The sequence below is a fragment of the Miniopterus schreibersii genome, assembly GCF_964146895.1.
Source record: "Miniopterus schreibersii genome assembly, chromosome: 2".
Lineage (NCBI taxonomy): Eukaryota > Metazoa > Chordata > Mammalia > Chiroptera > Miniopteridae > Miniopterus > Miniopterus schreibersii.
Genome location: NC_138102.1, coordinates 16,570,468 through 16,589,464, shown reverse-complemented (window position 1 = coordinate 16,589,464; position 18,997 = coordinate 16,570,468). Strand labels below are relative to the sequence as shown.

The window sequence follows — 18,997 nt, the reverse complement described above, 5'->3', positions numbered from 1 at the left end:
CTGAAGTGATTGATGCTGATGATGCAATACTGCATCCCACGAAACTTCAAAGCACAAATAAAGATATAATAAATTGGTATGTCCTTGAGAGTTTCAATCCAAAAGAAGTTTTATGAAAAACTGAGAAATATCTATAACTATCTCATTTTACAGAGTTAAAATATCATTTCTCATTGTTGGACTCCATCCATTGCCTAGTGAGAATATACTAGAAGTAGGAGCAAAGGATGGAGGAAAGTGGCAGTATTTCTGAATTACCAGTATTTTCTGGTGGCACTCACCACCAGAATGCAAGTTCCCTAAGGGCAAGAACTGTGTCTGTTTCCTTTACTATATATCTCTACTACCTAGAGCAGGCCTGGCGCACAGTGAGTGCTATTGAATGAATGTATCAATATGGAAACTCTACTGAAGGGGGATCAGTAAACTATGGGAAAATGTCTTAAAGACATGGGTACTCCAGAGAGAGTTTTACTTGTGTGAATCAATGCAAATAATGTGTATAACAGAAAGAAGAAAGACCAAAAGGAAAATTACCTTTATAGCGACTACTCTGATGTTATATAAATGGATGGTCACTCATAATGTTTACTAGCAATAGATGTTGTATTAGTCACCTTGAACAAATGCCTTTGCTTTGCTTCATTAATATTTACTACTATAAGTTAAGGTCATAGGACAGGGCATCACAGCTTTGGGAGAATTTGTTTGTTTGTTTTACCCTCAAGACTTATGGCAAATGTAACAAAAATACAAGGGGTAATCTGCACTTTTATGTGCATGTAGATGTATAATCTCATTTAAAGAAAATAATAAAGGCTGTACTTTGCAGAAAAAAATTAAACATAAGGGGGAAAATGCCTCTGAAAATCAATGCTAGTTTAATACAAATTCCGTAAAGTTTCAAAAATAGATGTAATTGATTTTGATTTATACTTAGGCACCAGCTATTTGTTTATACTTCAGTTGCTTGTCAGCTAAGCCTATAAACTGTGGTCCCCAAATCAATCTAGAAATGCAGTGGGTAGCACAGCATATCACTTTTACAAATGCTCCAGGTAGAAATTTGTTAGATTTTTAAATTTCCTGTTCAGATAGAAACTGTTGATCCACATAAGGAGCCAGTTATGAATTACTTATAAAAGAGTACCACCTACTCAAGAGACTCTGAAACATCATATAAAACCATGTGTAAATTAAACCCTCAAACTCACCCAGAATAAAGGAAGCTTGGGGAAAGAAATTATCTGAAGAGCTCTACTTTTAAATATGGTCCAAATGTGTAAATCTGAGAAGACTTTACCTAGAGGAAAATTTGTACAATGTACATTTTCTTTAGAGGTTACATAGTTCTCCCTACTTTTTTGCTGATCTAATGCCTGCGTCATATTTTTCTGCTGCTTCTCAGTCCAAGAGGTAGAAACATTTTCTGCATTGTTATACTTTTTATTACTTTAAAAATATGAATTTGAAAGTTGAAAGATAAAAATGCCTTACGATGTGACCTCCAATTCAAAACCTCCAATCAGACTTAAGAACGACTGTTTCTTTTCTTTCCTTTCTATTGCAGAAATTATTTGGAGTGAAAGGATTTAGGCTTAACACAAAGATAAACTATAATCTCAAAAATAATTAGATTTAAATTTTTCTTTGGCTGCATGTTCAAGCTAGAACAGGCCTTACCCATAAATTTTATTTTACATAAGAAGTAAAAAGGTTCCAGAGGGTAAAAATGAACTGCCTGGAGTCACACCAAAGTTAGTTTCAGAGTCATGACTATAATTCAGGTCTATTGCTCCCCTCCTTTCATTTCATTTCCACAGTGGAAAGCTCTTTGGTTGTGTCCTGAGAATTAGATAGGAAGGAACAGTATAGCAGATGGTTTAGATTTTCTGTCACTACCACCATGGATTATCTCTGCAGAAGTATCTCACTTTGACCTTTCACTGCAACTGTGTCTACTTGGAAATTCACTCTATCTGATGCTCCCATGACTACTTTTGGCCATAGCTCTACTGATATCCAGGCCCTCTTCCTGGGAGTATTCATGTTTGAACTTAGCTATTCAAGAGCGTTTCAATACACTGAGGGGACACACAGGATATGGGTGCAAAGTGAAAGAACATTCGCTGAGAACAGCTTGCAGATCAGAAATTCATTAAACAATTGAAACATTACAGTGAACTCTATGCTTGCATGGGAAGGTACGGAATAAAGAGACTCTGAGTGGAGAGAAGGAAGCTTATCTCCAGGAAAGTGTCTGTAAAATAGGGATCGGCCTTACATTATTGCAATGATTCAAACATACACAACATCAAGAACTGCTAATACCTGAGAACTGGTGAGCCAAGGTTACTTCTTTTAATTCAGAGAATTAGAAGACTGGTACAGGGAAGGAGGGATTGTCAGGAACAGGAAAAAGACGGCTGCTGATGACTGAGATCTACTCTGAAATGTCATGACTAGAAAACCCCAGGTCCAAATATGATGGCTAACCCATCACCTATATATTCTTTTAAGGAATGTAATAAAACACATATATCATGCATACTGGGATATTTGGGGGTAAAATGCTCTCATGGATGCAACCTAAATTGCATCAAACATAAAAGGACTTGATGAATAGATAAATGGGCAGATATTTCATAAAGCAAAAGTGTCAACTGTAAAATCTAGATAGTGAACAATGTTAAGTTGTTTACTGTACAATTCATACACCTTTTCTGTATGTCTAAAAACTCCATGATAGAATGCTGAAAAACCTTTTGGAAATATTTTTTTCATGGCTGTTTCTGGTCACCATAAAGGATAGAGAACCCATCTTAATCTACTGTAGTAAGTTTTATTATAAAAGCTCTTTAACCAATGCCAAAAAACAAAAAAAAAGACCCAAAAGAATCTACCAATTCCACATCCAGTAACCTGCACTAGGTCACCTCTCTTCCTCCACTACGCCCCCTCCCACCCACCTTTTCCTACTACTCTTACTTTAAGAAACTGACTTTTAAGATGAATTTCAAAATTATATCAAGGATATAAGAGCCATATAATATGAACCATTATCTGATGACAACGAAGTATCTTTATATGAAAAACCATTAGTTGCTGCAGAAAATCTAAGAGCTGTTCCTGACCCCCTCTCCTCATACCATTTTATTTATTGAGAAGGGATTTTTTTAATGCTATATTTTAACTATTAGGGAATTGGAACATCTATGAATAATGTGACTAGGAAAATTGTAAAGTTCACACTACTGACAACATTGGAAGGGTTAGACAATAACTTTTATTCTGTTGAAAAATAACAAAAAACACAATCCTTTTATTGTTAATAACATTCCTATCCTGAAAATGCCTTTTCCAATGGTCAACTGGTCAGTGGACACTCTAAGGCCAAAGGCTCTGATGTAGATAGAGGTTGAGTTTCTCCTCTGATGTTTTTCCCACCCAGCTATGGATGCAGATATTTTATAAAACTATTAAATATTTATGATGCAGCACAAAGCCCCTCTAAAAGCATCTGTATTTAACTAAATCACATCACTGACAGCAAGAGGCATGCAGAGTAATTTAACCTAGCAGGAGCAGTACTTCTTTTACATATCACTGCAATGCAGAGCTTCAACCATATGCTTCTTTCTGCCCCCATATACCTCCCATAAGAAGGAAAGGCTTAACTGAAATGGTTCAGAAGGCTTTAAACAGCCTTCTCAGATGAAACATAAATCTTCTGAAGTGTTTCTCAAAAATTCTTTCTTGAGGTTTTGCCATGACTGTCACTAGAGGTCAGACAACCCATTTTCAGGTTAAGTCCCCTTAACCCCAGATTAAATACCTGAATTTAGCCCAATCTTTTCTTCTATCATGACCTTCCAAATGTTTACTACTCTAGTCAATACTGATTGACATCAAAGGCATCCAGAAGGATCCTCTCATTCTTCCCTTTCACCCCCAAAGGCTCCAAGAAAAAAGTTTTGAATGGCTATATAAAAAGTTAATTATTGTTAACCATTCATACCCTTAAAGCCAAAGAATCTACTGAGATCAATACTAATACATAAGCAGGTTTCCAAGGTACCTAAGCATCTGGTGATGCAAAGGAAGAGCAGAGGGAGATCTCTGAAATTTAAAAAAGATACACAAGTGCAATGCGAAGGTAACACATTTTTAGGCGTCTCAGGCTCAGAGAAGCTGTACTCCTGGGGTCAGGTGGTTTTAAAATAACCTATGGCTGTCGAATAGGTACAACATAATTATTTCAGTGATAAGTATGTTGTGAAAAAAAATCAAGACGAAATGCTTGAGTTGTCCAACTCAAAATGAAATGATATTACTGAAATTCAGCCAGCATGCAGCAACTGATTTGGAAATTTGCTGCTCAGCATTTAAACTAACTTCGCCTCACAGTCTGGCAGGTAAAAAATAGAAAACCTGAGGATGACCTGCTTCTCAAAAGTGGTAGATTTCATATTTAAGGTCACTGTATTAGATATAATAAAAATAGCCACCATTTCTAAAGGCCCAAGATATATGTTAATTATCTAGCTCTCCATCCACCATGCATCCGGAAAAAAAAAAGGATAGTAAGTGGCTACTTATCTCTCAGACTTTGTGCTGAGGCTTATAGATTTAGTAACAGGAAGGTAAAGGAAGTTCCATCCTATAGTCTCTTTTTTCTCTGAAGAAGAAAGTGAGGTTATATGCCAAAAATGAAGGCACGATTCAAATCCTGAGAGTGGAAAGGTCTGAGTCACCTTGGAAAACAGAAGGGAGGGCTGACTGTGACAAACAGAGCAGGTCAGACATCGTGGCAAGTAGAATATTTATATCAGCCCTTCCTTCATTATAATCCTCACTACCAGGATCCTTCTTTCTCCTCTTGAGAATTATACTGTGAAAGGGCACCAATGGGAGATTTAAAAAGAAAGAAGGTCATCGATGACATGAGAAATGGGGTAGAAGAGGGTAAGGGGGGAGAAGTGGTGATGGAAGGAGACTTGACAATGCAATACACAGGTGATGTGTTATCGACTTGTGCACCTGCAGCCTGTGTAGTTTTGTTAACCATTGTGAACCCAATCATTTCAATAAAAAATAATATTTCTTTGGAGCTCTCCAGTACTTGGATCCAAGCACGACTGAAGTTGCAGGGGAGAGGAGGAAGTGAAGAGATGAACAATTATGACCATGACAACGCACCCACACATTCACATTCATGACACAGTTCCCATTCGGAAACATCTGCACCTCACATCGGTGCACCTTCCCGCAACCCCAGAACTCAGTCTGCTACGTTAGGTGGTCCACTTCATTATGATGTGTGGCTTAACTCTGGCCATGATAAAATCCAACCCGCTTAAATGATGTTGACAGTAAGCTCATGAATCAAAAAAACTTTAACTTACTACATAGTATGATGCCCTTCAGATGCATATTTCTTCTAATATGAACAAGAGGAGGGAAAAAGACATGCCATAAACCCAGAGTTGAGCAGGAAAATCTAATTTCTCTGCTTCAATTTTTTAAATAAATTAAATCAATATTTGAAAACATTGTGCAATTACAGCAAGTTAAAGATTATGCATAGTATAGCGGAGAAGGTTTGGCCATTAGTTAATTAATGTCTCTTCTGCCACCGATTTCCCATACAGTTTTTAAAATATGTGCCTTTTCTTAGTTTTTCTAGATACACTCTAGGTTGATCTTGCCCCGGTTGCCTTTGGTAACTTCACTCATTCATTCATTCATTCATTCATTCATTCATTCATTCATTCATTCATTCATTCATTCCTTATTCAGTAATTGCCTAATATATGTCAAGCTTTACACAAGGTAGACAAAAAGAGAGAAAGATACTGCAGTGAGTCCCTGCTTCCACAGCTATACATTCTAATGGAGAACTTAGTTTTCCTAATGCCAGTCTGGCAACAAGGCAAATTCTTTAGAACTGAGAGTCCATAGTCTTATCATGAATTTTATTTGTGTGGTAGACATATTGTGGAGTGATTATTTTTTTTTTTTTTAATGAGCCTGTCAGGAAACACTGTTTATTGTATATGCATGTCTGAGTATCTGAGATTTTCCTTCACTCAGGATCCAGTTATGAAAATGTTTTCCTCTGATAGTGTTTTGTTTTGACTAGTGATAGAAGAAGAATGCAGAGATTCAGTTCCCGAGGGACCATGCCTAGTCAAGAGGCCTCTGGAAGGACTGGACAATTAGAGGCATAAAACAAATTCCACCTATTTCCATCCTCAGTAACCATCAAAACAAAACTCACCAAACAGACTAGGCTGGAGTAGTAATTTGATGGTGGGTTAATTTTCTTAAAAAGTTATTGGTTTGATTGTTTTGGGTGGGTGGATTAAAATAAATGAATCAATTAAAATATCAAAGCATTTTATTATTATCTTTATGGCAAATTGAAGACTTCTTATTTACGGAAAATGCCAATGCAGTTCTATCGTATAGTTAACCAAATTTCCTGAATTGTTATGGAAATGTTTTAATTTCATAGATATTCTAAACTTTCAAAATAGAAAAAAATATTGTAGTCCAAATCAAAAGAAAAAAAAATCATATTACATACATACAGATACAGATCTGATGATTTGCTTTAAAACTTGGTTGCTTGTAGAAACTAGCTTAAACAATGAGGAAGCTAGTTTAACAATGAGGAAACTAGCTTAAGCCATGATTCAAAGAAATAAGCATTAACCTCTTGACTAACAGTTCTGGGAACTACCTAGGATCTGCAAAACAACCGACACAGTAAAAGCTAAAGATGACCAAATAAGTTTTATAATTAAAGTTAAAAGCCATTGTCTTCATGAACTATTCACATTGGGACTGATGGTGATGAAAGAAATACATAACAAAATGATCAGAATTCGCATCCTTTATCCAGTTAGAAACATGATCTTTCCTTCTTTCAATTAAACTTGATGAAAGTATGCAAGGCTCTGGAGTAACCTGCTTCTCATTCAACATCTAAACCAATTTGAATTCTGTATCCTTACAACACAATTTCCATACTGAGCCCTGTCAGGCTGTGACTGTCTGACGGTGGTGTGTGCAATGAAGAAAGGAGGTACACGGGGGTGGAGCAGTCTTATTTAATATCAGCGTTGTCTGAAGGTCCATCTTAAAGACGTTGCTAAAACAATTTTCACTTTTGAAAATTGATTTTTCTTGTTTAAATGCTACTATTTCTGATGCTCGAAAAAATTTTTAATTATAAAACTTTATAAACAGATATGTATAAAAGTATTATATATATGATTCACTTTGCCATTAACTTGCTAACGTGGCATTTCCCCCTTCATTTCAAATCCAGGAATGTGTTATGCCATCAATCTATCTGGGGCGTTAGGTATTACCTTTAACCTACATCCCATTATTGTTCTAAAAACAAGTGTGCACGCACCCAAAAAGTCAATAAATTCTGCGCAAACTAAAAGACGTTTTAAAAACAAGGAGCAAATTAGATCTAATTACAGGCAATAGAGTTTCAAAAGGTCCTAGATTAACATGACGAGCATTTTCCATGTTGAATTAAGCACGCTGTTCAGTCAGCAAAGATATTCTTTTTATATATCTTGTTTATGTCTCCTCTCAATATCATAAGCATTCCATTAGCATTAGCCCAGTGATTAATGCATATATGATGGAGGCAGGGTCTAATCAGTGATAATAACTGCCTACAACTATTTCCCCAATCGTTCATCTCCCAACTCTCTTACCCTCGCTAACAAAGACATGCCTACCAAAGCCTAAGGGTTCCTGTAGTTACAGGAAACCAGATGCATTATTTAGAAGGATGCAGAGGCTTGAAAGTTCGGCTATGCCGCTTACCCTAGCAGTAGTAGACTCTAAGCCATTGGCAATAGGAGCCTTGCCAGTGCATTAGAAGATGAAATAGAAGGGCTGCCTGCCAAATAAAATAGCTAAGTAATAACAAATGTTAAAGAGCCTCAGCAGGGAGTCCTGAGCTCACTGCTGAAGACAATTCAGATCACCAAGCTTCCCGGTGGATGCAGAAAGGGGAGGTGACATCCCAATTAATTCTTTGTGTCTTGTGCTTCCAGAGTGCTTGCTTTTTAATTACAGTTATGCTTTTTTTTTTTTTTAAAGTTACTATAGTATCTATATCCAAATGAGAAAATTACAACTGGTATAAAATGGGTATGGTGCAAACTATCAGACTTCAAGGTCAGGTATCATTAACTGTGTATTTGTATTGTCTATACTGTTTAGAAATCCGTATCGCTGCTTTAGTGGTGTGGGACAAATGGGTAGTTTTACCCCTTTGATTTCAAAGAAAAAGGAATGCGTCCACAAAAAAAGCCACAATTTCTTATTCCCCATGTGTTCAAAAATGGATATATTGCTACAGACAGATGCCTGTCAGGCTTTAAGTAGATTTTGAGATAGTGCCATTCAAGTTTCATCTTGTGTTTAATCATAGTCAGTCACTTGGAATTTACACCACAGGCTGCCTGCTTGAAATGCTTAACAGCAGCCGGGAATGAGAATGTCATCTTCACTGGAAAAATACCCTGAAAGCTGACGAAAGAAGTCAATCCAAACACAAAAAAGAAAACTTACTGCAGGAATTATTAAAACCAAATAACCTTTCATATCACTCTGGAATTTAAACAAAAAGCTGTAGTTTTTATTCTACATCTCAAAAATTACCATCAAAATCAAGGAAGAAGTACTTGAGGTTACATATCACATATTATATTTATGCTTTTTTTTTTGAATAAACTGAGTTTCAGATATTTAACACATATACTTTTTATCTACCATAAAATGCTCAGCATTCTCCCTCCATCCCAAAAGTGTGTGTACTAGAGGGTGAAGGGGGATTGGGCTCATGGTGTTTATTCTAAATTACCCAAGTACCAAGTAAACAATTTATATAAATATATAAACTCCCTAGTTTTAATACCTTTTATCATAGTAAATATGTGTGTATATATTTCTGTGCCTGTTCGGGCACCTTGATTCATAGAACTGATTTGTTCTAAGTAAACTCATTAAGGAAAAAGACCATTTTTAAAAGTCACTGCAACACTACAAGCCCTTTAAAGAGAGTAGCAGGTTTAGGGTCATAAGAGGAGCCCTCTGAGGGTTTTTATTTACCTTCTACTTCTACTGTCTGTTGGTGAAAAGAACCCAGGACATGGAGTCAGAGACACTGGCGTGAAACCCTGCTTCCACCAATACCCACTATATAACCTTGACTAATTTTAAATTGTCCGAGACCCTCAGTTTCCTCATCTGTAAAATGGGACTATTATATTGCATCTATTCTCAGATGAAAGTATCTGACACATAGTAAGTGCTCCTTAAAACATTATTTACTTTATTATAATAATTATTTTTAATAATAATAAAAGAAAACTCAATCTTATTAATGCTATGGTGGCATTCATTCCCTTAATCTCAAATAAGTGACTGACTTTTCAGCACCACAGGGAGGAACAGCGACAAACCAGTACCAGTTACTATGGAGATTTTTAGATATTTTGTAATAATTCCATCTAAAATGAAACAGAGTCCTATAAAGTCACCCCATAAAGAAGTATTTATCATAAAATGAAGAAAACTTCCAGATATAAAAGCTAGAAAAATTTAAAATAGAAACATACCCGCATGTGAAATACTTCTCAAATGTTAAAAATTCTCTAATAAATATTATTTAAGTCAAGGTTATGTTTTTTAACTTTGATTTTAAAATATTTAAATATCTGCTTTCATGATTTAAGGTTTTCCTATAAGCACACAGGCGTACAACTTTAAAAAATGGTGGGAATCTAATTTTAAAAAGCAAATCACTATTAATATCTATTTAATAAATACTCACTAGGAACCAGTGTAGTGATATGTTAGGGGAATGGAGACACAAGTAAACCAAAAGTCCTGCTTTCAAGACCTTACATTCTTGTCTGGGAACCAATGTGCACACCTGTGTCTCTAATAAGTGGCAAGATTGCTGTCTGAACCGGAGCGGTAGGAGCACCAAGAGAGTCCTGCTGGGGGGTGGGAGATAATCTAACATCTCAATATATCAATGGGATAATAAAGAGCTTGTTTTACTCCTTGATTGGACAATAATATTTTTTATCATTTCAGAGCATCATTTTAATAAAATATACCCAGGCCTGCACTTCCCTTTAAAAAGGAGGGAAGGAGCTGCGACATTCTGAAACGGAATGAAATTATAGCTGAGCCTATTCCTGACGAAGACCCTCCCCACCAGGAGCCTCTGTTACACTCACTCCTCAATGCGCTTTTTACTGAGGTCACAGCTAATGCTCTAGTCCTTTAAAAAAAACAAGCAGAAAATTTTACTCTAATACTTGTTTCTCTGCGAATTCATGTAGTGGATGTAATGTTTCATTTTTATTTATTTTTTCACTAGGCTGAACAGTTTTAAATCTCAGTCCCCTTTACCTGCACTGTAAAAAGGGTTTGAAAGGTTCCAATAAATGCCTTATGTGCCCCGAGTCACCTATTTCCTTCCTAAAGCTTATCTTGCTTTCACACACAGTCTCATTTGCACATATAAGGCAATTCTCATCCCCATAACCTATTTATCCTAAAACATACTCAAGGACTCTTTGTATGGTTTATTTTTGCACAGATAACTTGAGGAAAATCTGAACAAAGATGCATTTCTGCTCTGGAGCATTAGGGACATGAAATTAAGAAGCTGCTATGAGGATAACAGAGAAAAAAATCCATCTGGATCAGCCAAAGGGAAATGTACAAAATGTATAAAAAATACATTATGGCCACTTACATAATTTTCTCTCTGATATATGCAAGGGTATTGCTCTTCATATTTCCTTCAGTCATACCACATTGTTATCATAAAAATACCCTGTTTGACAAGGGGTTCCTCGTGGTACATCTCATCAGAGGTGGAACATGCCAGATTTTACAGCCTTTTCATTTGTTTGGGAAAAAATGTAGCCTTGTAGACTAAAAATTATAAATCAAGTAGCAGAAACAGGGCCATCAAACTTTAATCTTAAATTTTCACTCACTTGCTATTTGACCTTAGTTGTCACTTAGCCCGTCCCTATCTATACAGTATTTTACTTTTCTGCTATTGAAACAGACAGATTAATAGCCCCAAATTCCTTTTAAGAAAAGAAAGACTGATAAAAAGTATCATTATAAATATAAGTTCTTGCAATATTTAATGAAGACAATCTCCCTTCCTCCCTCCCTCCCTCCCTCCCCCCCTCCCTCCCTCCGTCCCTCCCTCCCTCCCTCCCTCCCTCCCTCCCTCCCTCCCTCCCTCCCTCCCCTTGTCTAAAAAGCTTAATATTTGCTGAAAAAAAAGTTCTGAAGTATCAGAGCAAATAACAAAAGGATAGCTCATAGTTGATGAACAATTCAACCTACACATCAAATCTTCTATGTAAGAGAGAGTCATGGACTTAAAGGCCAGCACAGCTTTAGGCTATAGCCCACACTGGCCCATGTAACTGGTCATAAGGTTTAGCTGACCCCTGGTTGGCTGAGAGAGAAAATGAAAAGTGCCATTCCAGCGGTTCGTTGATGATGAGTTGAACTATGTATACGGAGCACCCCTTTATGAAAGAAATGAATTAATGCCAGATGCATTACAACGAGGGCAGGGCAGAGAAAAGTGGGAGATGAGATGAACAGGAGTCGTTGCCTCCTCCAGGTTTCAGCACTGCCGTCCCTGAGGCGGATAAAGCCCCATGAGTGCGATTGCACACTTATGACCTGCCGAGTTCCTCTGCAATAATAAATGGGATGGGCTAAGCACGCTTCTTTTTATTTTCTTACTAAAACAAAAAGAAAGAAAGAAGCACCCTCTAATCAACTGCAATTACTCTGATGAAAGAAACTAGCACTTTTTAAAAATCTGCTTACAAGGACCTGGATCAAGTGCTTTTTGACTTTTATGTCGAAAGCACATTCCCCAGATTTCAAAATGCTTCCCATGCCCTCTAATTTGAAAACTGTAACTCATCTGTTTTACTCTTTGCTGCTTCACAAGAGCATGAGTTCTTAGATTAAAAAAGAGGGCATTCCTAAGAATGATTGTAGTGAGCTCCTTGGTACTAATCAAGAGTCTTTAAAAAATGATATTTCAATTGTCTTCAGTTTTCTACCTCGTTATTTAAAATGGTGACCCTGCTTTAATTGTGTCTGCCCAATTATCAGGAACATTTATGTTTAACTTTCCTTTAAAATTCTCTGTGACTGAGATCAATTTCCTGATTCTTCTGCAGTGAGCTCTGAGGGCCCTGTTGGTTTTGCCTGTCTAGCCGCTTTCCCTTTCTTTAGGTGCAGGGCCCTGCTCTCTGTAATGAATCCATAGCATGCAGGTCCCAGGGGGCGAGCCCATCTGCCTCACTAACCCAAACACACAGGGCTGGATATCCGACCCTGCCCCGGCCCAGCAGTCATTCATCTCCCTGGATACGGTAATTCCTTTAGGGGTAGGCATCTGATGCGAGCAGGGCCAATCAGATTCTCCCTTAAACTCTGCTGTTCGGATAAGGGAGTAGACTGTCTCTTTTTAGATTAGGAGCTGAGGGGATACAGGCTTCGAGATACCAGCCGCTATCTCCCTGCCAGGCAGTCAAAAGCCACTGAGAATGAAGCTAACATTTGTAGAGGGGAAAAAAAAGAAGCATAAAGACTAAGAAACAAGCCTATGATATCACTTGAGCCTCTGGATCAGCTTTATGTTGAAGCTCTTGGAGCTGAATTTCTATCACTTTCGACTGAAAAACTCCTAACTTCATCACCGTTCAGATTTTTTGCTGCCTTTTCATGCTGTTCCTCACTCCTTCCTCTAACTTGTTCCTTTTTTTTTTTTACTTTATTTTTTGGGAGTGGGAGAGCTGTTTCTTATGGCGTTCAGGGTCTTTTAATTTAAAGGCCTCTGTCCCATCTTCCTGTTTCTCAGATCCCTAGATAACTTGGGAAAAAATGAAGAACTAAGAAAGCCACAAAGTTCAACATGAGAAAATTTATCAAAATCTTCCTAGCTCTGCCCTCCTAGCTGCTTTCTTGATATCTGCTTCCTCTGTCTCCATGCTCTTACCTTCACTTCACCATTTAAAAAAATTAAAAATATTTTATATATCCATTTCACTAATCTGTCTCTATGATTAAAAACCCTTACTATAGTTTTACTACTTCTCTTAAACAGGAAACATAAAACTGTCCTTCCCTTTCATAGCTGATATACAAAAAGATGGAAGATATTTTTAAATGTAAAGAGACTCTTCCAGTAAAAAGCACCCAGGAGAATAAAATACAGAGAAATAATTGCTCCAGGTCTAATATTTTTCTACTAACAGATTTGGCTATCACACAGATAATTTCTAGGATTTATAATGTTATCCACTAAATTAAATAGTAGTTAGCCTGGAACAAGGCAACACATCTATCCCAAACATAAACTACCACCAAGGAAAATTTGCCCTTTGGATGAAGGTCATATTCCCATTAGAACAGTGGCTCTATGATTATTCCCATCTCTGTAAATAGCATGTTTTGAAAAAGACCACATCATTCTCAAAGTAACAAAGCCAAAGAGTCAGTCACTAACATGATTCTAGACCAACGTCTCTGCCTCATTTTATAGTATTAACCCCCTGAATTGTGTTACCATGAACTAAGGGCTCTCCTATCTATTTCACTACCTTGTAGGTTGCAAAGAGTGTACTAATTCAGTAAAGTTGGCTTTGGGATTACTTGGATAAATGTGATTGTATTCCTGGAATCTTTACAAAAATTCCATTTCGATGCCTTTTTTTGTTGTTTTTAAGATGGCCTAACCTTGAGCTACTGTATGGATCCCATAAGAGTATGTAATAAAAGACTGTAAGATTTGAAATCAGAAGATTAAGGTTTAAATTTCTGCTCTACTACCTACTTAGTTTTTGAATTTGGACATGTCAGAAATTTCTGAGTTTCAAGTCTTTCATCTAAGACTTGGGATAAAATGGGATAAAATCTAGGTGACAGAGTTACTGTGTGAATAAATGATTCAATAAATAAAAATATGCCTTAGAAAATATATAGTATGATACAAATATCAGTTATTTATATATACATAGCACCCACACATACAGTTGTATGGTTCAAAAGAACAATTTTGTAGAAGGTTAATTTCAACCAAATACAAAAGGTTAACTATGATTTAGCTTATTATAAGCTTGATCAAAAGTTTTGAGATTATCTTGTCAGCAGTGGGACACAATGAGAGACACTGAATGACTTCAGAAAGGACAAAGGCAGAACTGAAGACTTATATTAGAGTTGCAGGTAGTACTAAGAAAAAAAGTAAGATACATTTACTTACAAAATGAATGAACTGAACGGGAAGGTAATAAACAGCCTGAGCATATGAATGTCTGTGACATACAAGTGCCTACTCCTGCTCCAAGTCACTGTATTGCATGTCATTGTATTGCATATCTGTAACTAAGTCTAAGCAATCAGAGACAAAAATATACCAGTTGGGCAATTTCCTTTGCAAAGTATCCTTTTATTGCTATATGATGCATAGTAAATTGTTTGTCTACAATAGACAGAGCCACCACACCCTTGAAAATGCCATGTTAATAAAAATTTGGAAATACAATTTGCATTCAATTAGAAGTAGCTCTCCAACAGAGGCAGGGCAGTGGTCATATTTTGCCACCAATAAAGTTCTAAAATTGAAATGCTATTTTTCCAGCTGAGAATCATTTAGCAAAGGTTCGAGCACTTTCCTCTACAATTAAAGCAGGTAAGTCAGTTAGAGCTGAGGGTGGAATATAAGAACTACATCTCACCAATGGTCTAATCTAATCAATATATATTACTGGGTTGTTCCAAAGCGAAAACACTGTGTCTCATTATAACTGAAATGTCTCAGCAGACAAAAGAGCTTTTTTTCCCCTTCAGCTAGCTCTTTTAGGTGCCAAATTAAAGATTGAATTGTTCATTTCATTCAGCGATTTAAAAGAGAACTTCCTGGATAAGTTCCTTTAAAATGCAGCCTTCACTGAGAATATATAATATTTTGAAAATACAGTGATTTCTTGGCGTAGAGCTCTCAGCAGCATAATTTAGACTAAAAGTCATTAACCCCTTTCCTCCCCCAACAGTAGAGCTCGTGTCCTATATTGTTACAATAAGATGCAAGGACTCCCCTGATTTCCAGTCTCCCTTCAGGGCCACATCACTCCTTTAGGGGCTCACTCTCCTTCCGTGTATAGGGGAGACCACCTAATGGGGCTCAATGAATCCCATTCATTTCCCCCATTAGGCTTCCCAGTATGGGTCTGAGATGCACAGGGTTATACAGACATAGAAACTGAGTCCTAGGGAGGTTAAATAACTTGCCTAAGATTACACAGTAATTTACAGCGGCACTGTTTAGGCTTAAGAGCAGAGGCCATCCAAAGTGTGCATTCTTTCCATGTGACCTCTCCACCTGGCACCTCAGGTGTGGAACATGAAGGTGACGGCCACCGCGGGTTCCGGGCAATGCATTTACCTCAAACTACCGCATATGCTCCCAATGCACTTTGCTGCTCGCAGAATCTCAGTCCTTTGAACATTAGTCTTCTTCTCTTTGAGGCGACTAAACCTCGCGCATCATCATATTGACTAGATCTGAACCATGCTTGTGTGACTTTAGACAAGATACATCAGTTTCATCATCTGACAAATGGAATAAGGTTTTGTGAGGACCCTGAGCCATTGTTCCCGGGAATCACCTAACCCAGTGCCTGGCACACAGTAGGCCTTCAATTAACATTTGCTGTTATTATTATTATTACTACTAAGGACTGTTTTCCAAAAACTTATCTTAACCTTCTTTCCTATTTCTATTCATTTGGCTTTTCATTTTTGTTTTCTTCATTTATACATTCAATTGGAATGGATGGGGTTTAATTTAGTAAAGTGGTTGGTGTAACAATCGTATCTTTTACAGCATTCGACAAAATTGTCGACAAAATGGGGTCCCGGGCAGCTGGCACTTCAGAGAGCAGTCATTAAGGTCTGTCCTAAACAATCCATTCTCTTTTCTGCTGATTGCGTGTAAAGCAGGAACAAGATAGTCCTACTGACAGTTTTGTAAGGTTCAAGTTCTCCTTCTGAAGCCTGTCACTTCTGTGTAATAGGACACTCATTCAGCAAGTTATTTATACACTTATAAATCACTGGTGGCGTGAGTTACAAAAATAAAAATAAAATAAAATGAAGAAAAATAATGTTGCTCTTTATCAGGAGATTATTCTAACAATCTTTAAAAAATTATAATTAACGATTCTAAAAATAGTGAATGTACAATGCAAGTTCCCAATCTCAAAAAAGAAGTAGTTAAAATTTGCCTCACAAAGGCAAGGATTGTTAACTTTGGTATTCTGCCAATATTTATGAAATGCTAGGAAAAATAAATACAAAGGGGAGAAAAGTGATAAGGTGTTTGTTAATGGAAAAGAGACCCCCTAAAAAAACCTCAGGTCAGGAATGATCTCTTCATTGTTACAATGATTGAAAAAATTATTTAAAAACTTTAGATTTAATTTTTTTTTTAAATTTCTTCTTAGTATTTAATGACATGGGTAAAATGTGGATGATACATTAAGTAAATAAAGACAGAATGGGTAAGCAGAAAGCGAGAATGAAAAGCACTGATTAGAAGAAAATATGCTAAAATATTAGCAATTTAACTTTGAGTAGGTAGGTGGGCAATTTTTAATTTCTTCTTTCTGCTTTTTCTATTCCAAAGTGAAGAGACAAGGAGAACTTTGGGGGCTGGAGGGGTCAGGGAAGGCTCTGGGGAGACACAGGATGTTGGCAGAGATTGGCCTGGCGTCCCAGGCAGGGCACCTAGCAGGGCCAAGGACATGAACTACCACCGCTGAACCCTCGCAAAAGGGGCCCAGCAGGGAGAGTCTCTAGACAGGACCAGCAGGAGAGGATCCTTTCTTCGAGGGTGTGCACACTGGTGCCTAAGGAGCCGAACGCCTCTTCCACACTGACCCGAAAAGCACCCCAATCATTACAACACATAACAGGTTTGCTGAATCCATACTACTACTTCAGGATGGCTTTTCGAAATTGACTTCAGAAAACACCGATGTCAACAGTTCAAAGGATGCCGCCCTCACAGACGTGACTGCGCTGTAATAGCATCGTTCCTTTCTGGGGAAAGTAAGTGAAGAAAACTTTGTTCTTCGGGGCTGATTATTTCTGACCCACGTGAACTCTTCAAGGCCTTTGACTCTTTTATATATTTTGAATCTCTAAGTCCAGCTTATCGTTCTTGCTGATTCTTCCAGTGTCACCTCGGGTCTTTACTGAACAGAGCGTTGTGCCTGTCACAGGCCTCCGCAATGCAGAGTTCTGCGAGACGCTGCCTTTAAGGGAACCGAGAGCCTGGCCACGCTGTCACTGTTCCAATCAAGACTGGACTTAGCATCCTGCCACTATTGCTTTACATTTTCCAATTACAAAGCATACTTTCATGAGATCAAAAACTGTCTTAGTTAATCAACGTAACCATATTTACTGAGAGCCTACCGTGGATAAAGAGGGATGTACAAAAATGGTACGCTGAGCTAGTTTAACATACTAGCACTAAAGCCTTCTTTCTGTGTCTTAAATCTTTACCAAATATCAGGAACTAATTCTGCCGAGAGTTAGAGATTGGTGTCGGATTTCAAAATTATTTTCTCTCTCAACAGTATTGCAATGAATAGAAATGTAAACTGAGAGATTCATTTCAGTTCCCTAAAGCTCTGGAAAACCAAAAGAAATATTTCTTCCATTCCATAATTACTCGGCTGTGCTTGAGGATAGCATCCATCGCCCCATTAATGATAGCATGAGGGTTCCAATTACAAGAGTTTCAATAACTTTATTCAATGAATCATGCAGGAGAGAAATTATTCCCAGAACAAAACGCCAAAGAGAAAAACCCGGTATTTGCTTTTGTGTAATAAGCACTCAAATATATAAAACAAAGCACAACATGATTCCTTAATGCTAGTCAGCTAAAATCTATATAATTACACTAATCTTTTTATAAGTAGAATTAAATAACTACTATCCCAAACTCCCCAGAGGGATTATCATTTTGGAGTATGTAATAATGAGTGCCCTTGCAATTCAGAGGAAGCTAATTTATTCCTTTCTAGCATTTTATTTCCTGTTTGATCTTACAAGATCGTCGTCATCAATCCAATTGAATGATGCTTTATCTAGCTAAAATGTAGCCAAAACATTATACTTCATGCAGTAAAAAAATATGTTTACATCATATCATTACAATTTTGTCACCACCAATCTACAGGGAAAGGCTTTAAGTCAAACTGGATCTATTTAAACAGATTTGCAAAACAACCAAAGTTGCCAAAAGTACAGACCTTCTTTTCAAGGGCTTCCTACCATGCTGATAGTCAAAGGAAACTGTTCCTTAAACAGCCTCCAGGTTGGAACTGAATAATTGGGAACATCTATTTATTGAGGAGCTTAGCAAACTGAGAAACGGCTTTAAATAAAGAGCTAAAATAAGGGAGAGAAAGACTGTAGTTATAAGTTTTGTTTTCAAGGTCGGATAAATTCCCCTGCTGGATATCAAAATTTAATGCTATGCTATTCACAATTTATAAGTATGAAAACTATTTTTACTAGTCCTCTCTAATAATGTCTTCAGTTCCCCTGACAGAGCACAAGGCACCAATCAGTCTAACAGTTGTAGAACTCCATACTCACAAAGCACATTTAACATTAAACGGATGAAAATTAATCTGAGATCTTGCCTAGGGACTTGCTTTCAAACATTTTCATAATTAGTCACTTGCTATCAAATTTGAATTAAGGGCATCTATATATAGTTTCCTAACTCCATCACAGCACATGTTATATGAGAACTGAGGAGGTTGGAAGAGGGGACCCAGGCAGCTGGGTATTATGCCTCAGGCAGTTGCTG

The 18,997-nt window shown here is 37.2% G+C and overlaps 1 protein-coding gene across 5 annotated transcripts in view; it reads right to left on the bottom strand.

Moving 5' to 3' along the window:
• Nucleotides 1-18,997, bottom strand: part of NRG1 (neuregulin 1) — an 882,008-nt gene that overhangs the window by 112,283 nt on the left and 750,728 nt on the right. The window lies entirely within an intron of this gene.